Raw genomic sequence first — 9342 nt, 5'->3', positions numbered from 1 at the left:
TAAGCAGGGTGAGCGACCATCTGCTGGGGCTGGGAGGGCTTACACGAGGAGGGCCTTGGGAACGTCCATTCAGAACCGCTGGTAGAGGCATCTCCAGGATTTCCTAACAGATGGATCCTTTCCTACATCTCTTCTTACTCACACAGTGTCCAAAGATTAGATGCTTGCTTTCCTCAAGTTTTTTTCAAATAAAAACATGAAACAAAAACCCATTGATTTCCTCCTCTTCTTCTTGTGACAAGGAACAGAACAGCTTCTGCGGGTCCAGTCCAATGACACCGATATCTATCTCTCACGTGCGGCAACCCCTCTCCTGCTTCCTTTGTGAGCTCTCCTCTCCCATTATCATCAACGCGCTGACTCCCCAGGCTTCCATTTGATCCCCAATAAAGAGATCTTTTCAAAAGATTACAGGCTCCGGGCCAACATTCTTTATTAATTAAGCTAAAGTATCGTGTGCCTTAAAGAAGACTTCAGATTCCTAAAGACCATTTTCCTCTCACCTGGATAGGGCTAAAAAGGTCCAGATGCGTGTCCCTAAGCCACAACAGTCCTGGGACAGTGCAGAAGTCATGGGCATTCCTCAAGCTTCATGATTTCCCTGAGCCATCCATTGGGACGGCAACTTCTTTTTCTAATGATCCCACAGGGTTTGGTGAGATGTGAAAGTAAGAGGTGGTTTGGGAACTATATAATACACGACAGATATAATGACTACCTTACTGATGCCGGGGGTAACTAGGTGGTGCAAAGGGTTAAGTGCTTGGCTACCAGCTTAAAGATTGTTGGTTTGAATCCACCAGTGGCTGCTTGGAAGGGCAGACCTCTGGAGTGCAAACAAACAAAATCAATAGCTCACTGCCCTCAAGTCCATGCTGACTCAGAGCGATCCTATAGGGCAGGCATGGCTCCTCTGGTTTTCTGAGACTGTAACTCTTTACAGGAGTAGAAAGCCCCATCTTTCTCCCTTGGAGTGGCTAGTGGTTTTGAACGGCTGACCTTGAGGGTAGCAGCCCAGCTTATAACCACTGCACCACGTCTCCTATGGAATGCAACCCAAACCACAACACCAAACTCACTGTCATCGAGTGGATTCCAACTCATAACCTTACAGGGGAGGGTAGAGCGGTCTCTGTTCAGAGACTGTGACTCTGTAGGAGAGCAGAAAGCCTCATCCCTCTCCTTCGGAGTGGCCGGGGTTTCAAACTGCTGACCCTGAGGTTAGTAGCCCCAAGCACAACACAAGTCATGCCTACTCTGAAACACTCAGAGTCACGGGTTGGAATGGATTTGGTGGCAACCATTGCTTGTGTGTGCGTGTTTAATTATTGATTTCAGCTAATTAATATTTTTAGATAACCTGAACACAGATTTGCTCCCTTTTTGGTGTGTCATTTATCAGCATTTCCTGAAATATTTGGTAAGTTTTTTTTTTAAGAGGTGGGCAGCATTCTATGTGTGTCTGCATGTATGGTGGGGGGGGGGAGCTTTGCAAAACTCGTGGAAAGATGGAATGAAAAGATAATGGAATTTTCCCACAAACATTTTAAAGCCCCCTGGTATGTGTATCAATGTCTGTGCACATCTTCAAAGAGGGTCTCGCGGCTCAAACTGAAACCAACTTGCTCTCCTCCTCCCTGTGGTGCCGTGATCGCCACACCCACTGCACAACTCCTCACGACGTGAAGCCGCTCCGGGCAAACAGAGGCCGGCGTGCAGGTCACGACTGCTGTGATCTTCCTTCCTGATCACAACGCCAACTACATCATCATGGTAGTCAAAACAGCCTGCTAGCGGGGAGGAGACCAGCCAGTCAGGGTGCAGAGTGGCAACAAGGAAACATACCACTTCCCTCGAGTTCCTAAATGCTTCCTCACCCAACTATCATGATCCCAATTCTACCTTACAAGTCTGGCTAGACCAGATGATGTACACTGGTACAGATAGGAACTGGAAACACAGGGAATCCGGGACAGATGAAGCCCTCAGGACCAGTAGTGAGAGTGGTGATACCGGGAAGATGGAAGGAAGGTGGGGTAGAAAGGGGGAACCGATGACAAGAATCTACATATCACCCCCTTCCTGGGGGATGGACAACAGAAAAGTGGGTAAAGGAGATGTCAGACAGTGTAAGACATGACAAAATAATAACAATTTATAAATTATCAAGGTCCTTATATTTATAGGTTTAGTATTAAGGTAGCAGAAGGACATTGGACCTCCACGCAAGTACTCCCTCAATGCAAGAACACTTTGTTCTATTAAATTGGCATTCTATGATGCTCACCTTCCCGACACAACCGCTGAAGACAAATGGGTGCATAAGCAAAAGTGGTGAAGAAAGCTGATGGTGCCCGGCTATCAAAGGATATAGCGTCTGGGGTCTTAAAAGCTTGAAGGTAAACAAGCGGCCATCTAGCTCAGAAGCAACAAAGCCCACATGGAAGAACACACCAGCCTGTGCGATCATGAGGTGTCGAAAGGGATCAGGTATAAGGCATCATCAGAACAAAAAATCTTACCATAGTGAATGGTGGGGGGAGTGTGGAGTGGAGACCCAAAGCCCATTTGTAGGCCACTGGAGATCCCCTTGCAGAGGGGTCTCGGGGAGGAGATGAGCCAGACAGGGTGCAATGTAGCAACAATGAAAAATACAACTTTCCTCTAGTTCCTAAATGCTTCTTCCCCGCCCCCACTATCATGATCCGAATTCTACCTTGCCAGTCTGGCTAGACCAGAGGATGTACACTGGTACAGATAGGAACTGGAAATACAGGGAATCCAGGGCAGATGATCCCTTCAGGACCAGTTGTGTGAGTGGCGATACTGGGAGAGTAGAGGGAGAGTAGGTTGGAAAGAGGGAACTGATTATAAGGATCTACATGTGACCTACGCCCTGGGGGACAGACAACAGAGGGGTGGGTGAAGAGACACGTCAGACAGGGCAAGGTATGACAAAATAATAATGTATAAATTATCAAGGGCTCATGAGGGATGGGGGAGGGGGGGGGAGGAAAAAATGAGGACCTGATGCTTGGGGCTTAAGTGGAGAGCAAATGTTTTGTGAATGACGAGGGCAATGAATGTACAAATGTGCTTTACACAATTGATGTGTGTATGGATTGTGGGAAGAGTTGCATGAGCCCCTAATAAAACGATTAAAAAAAAAGGAAAAAATTATCAAGGTCTTATGGGGGGGGGGGGCTTTGGCGGGGAGGGAGGAGAAAATGAGCTGATACCAAGGGCTCAAGTAGAAAGCAAATGTTTTGAGAATGAAGAGGGCAACAAATATACAAATGTTCTGGACATAATGGATGTATGCATGGATTGTGATAAGAGTTGGATGAGCCCCAAATAAAATGATTAAAAAACAAACAAAACCCAGCCTGCTACTGGCACAACAGGCCAATGGAACGGAATCGAGAACCCAGATGTACATCCATCTACACGGGGACAGTTGGTCTTTGATAACGGGTCCAAATCTATTAAATAGTAAAAACAAAACCAAACTCATGGCCATCCAGTCGATTCTGATTCATGGAGACCCTCTAGGACAGGGCAGAACTGCCCCTGCGAGCTTCCCACATGGTAACTGTTTACTGGAGTAGACGGCCTGGTCTTTCCCTGCAGAGCAGTTGGTGGTTTTGAACTGTGGACCTTGCGGATCACAGCCCAAGTGATAACCACTATGCCAACGGGGCTCCCATTAAATGGGAACGAGTCTTTAATACACGGTGCAGGCAAAAGCTAGGACTAGAGATACTATATGACCCGACAATACCACTAACAAGCATGTATCTCAGAGAAGATACATGTGCACACCCATGTGCATCACGGCACTGCTCACAAGAGCACCTATATCTTCTATTTGTAGAAACTTGAAAAAGGACCCATACCTCACGCCATATACAAAAACAAATTCCAGCTAGATCAAAGACCTAAATGAAAACCTAAAACTCCTAAAGATCATTCATGAAAAAATAAGGAGTAGAATGAAGGGCCCTAATACACTTCAATATAAATACACCATCAAGCCTAGGTCAAACGTGTACAAGGAACAGAAGGTAAACTAGACGACTAGGATTTCCTGGGAACTAAAACACCAAGAGACATCTCCAGAAGAGTAGAAGGCGTGCACACAGACTGGGGGAAAAAATGGCAACGACATAATCTGACAACGGACTAATATCTAAAACGTACAGAAAACTTCAAGAACCTAGTGGCAAAAAGACAAATAATCCAACTGAAAATGGGCAGGGCGACATAAATAGATACTTCAGCAGAGATGACATCCAGGTGGCTAACAAACACACATGATCATTGACCATTAGAGAAACGCAAATCAAACCCACAGTTACCGTCTCAACATATAGCCCGCCCCCAACGTACACATACACACTATTGACACTAGTCAGCAAGTCAAAACAAACTTCAGAAAATAACAAATGTTGATGAGGTTGTGGAGAAACAGAATACTTGTGATACACTGCCTGTGGGATTGTAAACTGGTATGGAAAATTGTATGGTGCTTCCTTAAAAAGCTAGGACTAGAGATACTATAGGACCCGGCAATACCACTAGCAAGCATGTATCTCAGAGAAGGAAGGGCCGTGACACCGGTAGCTCTGTGCACACCCACGTGCATCACAGCACTGCTCCCAAGAGCACCCATGGCAGAAACAATCAAAATACCTATCGGTGGACAGATGGATAAACGCACTCAGGAATAAACACAGAATGGACTGCTATGTAATATGAAAAGACTAATACTGAATTCAGGAAACAGAACACGGATTATCCTGGAGGATGTGTTGAATGAAGTAAGTCATTGACAAACAATAAACACTGTATGAAACCACTCTCATGAAAAGTCAAGGAAGAAGTGCTACTGGAGGACGACAAGGAGTAAGAGGGGCAGGGAGGAAAAGCTACCAACGCAGAGTAGGCATGCATTACTTTGTGTAAACAGAACGATGCTATACAGTAACGGGGAGGTCAACACAACGGGGCCTGATGAAAGGAAAACACGGGGTGGGGTGGGGGTGGGGGGGATATTCCAGAGCACACGGAACAAGGGCAAACACTATCATGTACCTACTCCTGCGGCAACAAGAACACGAACAATCATCTACACGTGGATGCATGGCACCACATGCAAACTGAACGGGTGTGGGATGGCAAACGGGAGCACCGCCTTGAGCACAGATAGATTTGGCAGTGGATACTTTACATACACATGTGTATGACTTATACATGTATACATGTACAAGTTTATGGAAAAATGGAGAAGTTAGATGGAATTTTCCCACGAACTTTCTGAAGGCCTCATGCATGTGCACATAGGGAGTGAAATTAGGCAACTTTCTCCATCATAACCAAACACCTTCAACAGCAGGTTGAGGGACTGAGGCACTGGGCTTGAGGGTGAGGGACATAGTCTTGGGGGACATCTAGGTCAAACGGCATCTAGGAGCAGTCCACAGAGACAATGTCCTGTATCCTATTATTGTGAGTAGGGAGTGGGGTCTTCAAAGCTTGGGAGCAGCCATCAAAGATTCAACCCTGTCTGGAGCAACAATGAGTGAAGCTAATCAAGCTCAAGGCAAGAATTCGTCCATAGGGCTAATGGACCACACGAACCCTAACCACCTCTAGCCTGAGCCCAGAAGCACTAGATGGTGCCGAGCTCCAACTGTTGACCTCTCTGATGACTTCAACAGAGTGTGGGCGTGTGTGTGTGTGTGTGATGTAGAACAAAACTCAAAGTTATAAGATCAGACTCACTGATCTGACAGACCATGAGATGATGACCCTTAGACCTGAATCCTTCAGACCGGAAACCGAAGGAGTGAACTTCCAGCCAAACACAGGCAGTGCCACCAGGAACATACAGCCATTTGAATGTCTGTCCAGAGACCCAGTTCAGAGAGAGGAAGGGGCCGGGAAGGACAAAAGGAAACGGGGAGCCCAAGGAGGAAATGGGAAGTGGGCGGTCACATGGCCGGGACTGCAATTCGTATCATGAAACATGTATACATGGCTGAGTGGAAAGTGACTGTGCTCTGTAAACTTTCACCCAGACCCCAATAGCATGTAAACTAAAAGGAGGGTGCACTGCCTCTTCGTCGTCCGCTGCCAGCTTTACAGCGGTCAGGTTCCTACATGTTCATCTAAGGGCCCGTGGGGCGCATGCCACTCATGCTGAGGCACCAGCTTCCCCGGATCGGCACAGGGCTCCCTCTTGCTGCCCACTGCCCACACTGTGACTGTAACGCCTCTCCCTTCTAGAGGACCTTCTAGAAGCCGACACAAGGGTGGGCAGGAAAAGGAACCCAGAGGATTTCATAGCTAGAGTCTCGAAGAAAGCCCTCGTCTTCCCTTCCTCCTCCTCCAGGTCTCCTGAGAGCACACGCAGGAACCCTGCCCTAATGACACGAAGGAGGAGCGCTGGGAGGAGTCTGCAAGTCTGAGACAAAGATGTACAGAGGCTACTTTGCCCTATTGGGCTCTGTCTCTCCCCACCTACAGATGAGATGGTATCAGCCACTCATTAACAAAAGCTCTTTGAAGACCTTGGCTCCTGCCTGCTTCTTTCAATATCTACAAGAACGTGGACCCAGGATGATGATTTCAGCCTCGATCCCTTGTGGAGCTCCTTAGACCCCCGTGGACCTCTAGGGAAAGCAGGCCGGGGAAGGCCCAGCAGCGCACAGAAACAGGAATGTCAAACTCCTTTATTTCTGCCATGCTCTGTCCTCAGTGAGTCCACAGAGGCTCCAAACTTGGCAGTCCCTTGGGGAACACGCAACTCCTTGCTCCCTGGGCTTGCAAAATGCAGGCATACCTCAAAGAGTCTAGACCACTGCACTAACCGGAGTTATGTGGCTTTTGTTTGCTTCCCAGTGTGTACAGAAGTTATGTTTACACTCTACTGCTGTCTATTCGAGGAGCCCTGGTGGGGTAGTGGTTACAAGGTAGGCTGCTAACTGCAAGGTCAGCAGTTTAAGACGACCAGCCCCTCCTCGGTAGAAAGATGGGCTTTCTACTCCTATAAAGAGTTACAGTCTCAGAAATCCACAGGGGCGGTTCTACTGTGTCCTGTAGGGTCGCTATGAGTTGCCATCCACTCAACGCCAGTGAGTTTGGGTCTTGAGTTTGGTAGTCTATGAAGTGTGCAATAGCATGGTGACAAAAAGTGTGAACTAGTGCAAGGATTGCTGATGTATGATGGAGCGGCACACAGCGAACACATGCTGTTGGAAAAATGGGCCAGTCAATACGACTTGCTCAACACAGGGCTGCCACAGACCTTCAATTACAAGGGGGTGTCCGCATGTGTAATAAAACCCAGTGGAGTAGACCGGTGTTTGACAGTGACTCACTGTGCATCAACTAGGCGCCTAGTGCGGCTGAAAGTGGTCCCCAAATGTCACACAGACACACGCCCATGCAGAAGGCCGGCAGTTTGAACCCAGCCAGTGGCCTCAGAGAAACAATGGGCCTGGAGATTTGCTTCCGTGAAGATGCCAGCCAAGGAAACCCCAAACTCCCACAGGTCGGAAACAAAGTCAGTAACGAAATCTCAACTTGCCCCTCGCAGACACACAATGCCCCCCATGCCAGGAGGAGGACCCTGGATGCTGTTGATCTGGCGTGTCAGGGCTGGACACAGTCAGTCTTGAAGTCAGGCATCCTGTAAACGTGTTGCACATACTTCAAGGCCAGTGCATAGTTATATACTGGTAGTTAGAGGATGCGAAGCCTAATCCACAGTCAGTTTGACCAGTCACTCAATAGAGGAGACCTGGTGGTGTAGTGGTTACGTACTGGGCTGCGATCCATAAGGTGGGCAGTTTGAAGCCGCCGGCCGCTCTGTGGGAGAAAGATGGGACTTTCTACTCCCGTAGAATTAGTCTGGGAAACCCATAGGGAGAGGGGTGGGGCTGGGGGTGAGGTCACCATTTACTTGAGAGCAGTGGGTTTGGCTTTGGTTCGGATGTCTCGAATTACTCTCAGGAAAAAACTAAATCAGAATGCAAGTCTTTTAGTGTGGGAACAAATTTCCCCCTCTCTGAGGAAGCCTTGGTGCCTATGTGTTGGGCTGCGCACTGCAAGGCCAGCAGTTAGAAATCACCAACCACACCCAGAAAGAAGTACAGTCTTAGAGACCCTCCGTCCTACAGGGTCACTATGAGCCAGGACTGGCTCAGTGGCGGCGAGTTTCTGTAGGTATAGATGGGAAGAGGATTCGGGGCTGATCTAAGATTGCTCTTATCTAAGCTTAAGATCTACAATCTCAGGGAATCCTTCTATTAAAAATAAAATGAGACAGGAACTTGGAGTTTGGTGATCTCGCCTTTGTTGTTGGCAAGGCGTTTAAGATGACGGTGGTGACTGATCTCTAACCACTGCAGGCTGTCCCTGCAGAGACCCGAGCAGGCCAGCTTCCTCCTGCAGGCTGAAGGCAGGAGGCTGGAACCCATGTCACCGAATCACTCCTGTCTGATGCCTTGTGCTTGGTGTCGGAGGCCACCTCCAAAGGAAGAGCAGACTGGGGACAGCATCTTGGCACAGGGGCTCTCTTTCTCCTCGGTGTCCTCCCAGCATATCCACCACCCCCACCCCCCCACCCCCTGGGGCAGAGTTCCTGTGGGAGTGGTCGGGGGAACCAGACACCCATTTCTAAGTGAGTGTCTCCTGTCCCCAAGTGATAGATTTCCTTTCTGTGGGCCCATGACACCCGAGTGGGCTGGAACATGCCAGATATGAAGGGCCATGTGTCAGTGAAGCCCCTTCTATCCTCCCCCCTGCTCCACCTGAGTCACGTGATCCACCCTCGATGCACTCGTTCGAGGTTTGAGGCAGTCAACCGAGGCAGCGCTGACTCACGTTGACCTCGTGCACAGTGGATCCAGATGCTGTTGGGGTCACCCGAGCACCAAGACCAGGCCCTGGTGAACCCCAGGGCTGGCCTGATCCCCATCCCCTGATATCTGGAGGCAGATCATCAGGCCTTGCTATGGTGTGCGTCTTCGTCTGGACGTGTTGCTGGAATCCGCTCAGCATCACTGCAAGATTCAAGCTTCCAGGGACGGCTGATTGGGGCCTGGGAATCAATCCCTTGGGAAGGGGAGAATATTCTAATTCTCTGCACCTTGGACGCATTAGGGGAAGGTGCTGCTTTCTGTCTCTTGGTGAAGGAAGAGAGGAAGACAGGAAGAGGTGTTCCTGGTCTGGGAACAACAACAACACAAGACAGGAAATCGCCCTGACTTCTGTGGGCGACACTAGGGTGTGTCCTCTGGAGAAGGGGAACAGGGGTCTTAGATGAGGTGGGCTAAC

General features: G+C 48.8%; 1 protein-coding gene across 1 annotated transcript in view; it reads right to left on the bottom strand.

The window, feature by feature from the left end:
• The window catches only part of FRMD4A (FERM domain containing 4A), a 318768-nt gene that overhangs the window by 111629 nt on the left and 197797 nt on the right, over positions 1-9342 (bottom strand). The gene's annotated exons all lie outside the window — the stretch shown is intronic.

The sequence above is a fragment of the Echinops telfairi genome, unplaced genomic scaffold (genome assembly GCF_000313985.2).
Source record: "Echinops telfairi isolate 266 unplaced genomic scaffold, ASM31398v2 ScPeMD7_7474;HRSCAF=8512, whole genome shotgun sequence".
NCBI classification, from domain to species: domain Eukaryota; kingdom Metazoa; phylum Chordata; class Mammalia; order Afrosoricida; family Tenrecidae; genus Echinops; species Echinops telfairi.
This window is presented reverse-complemented; position numbering and strand designations above follow the sequence as displayed.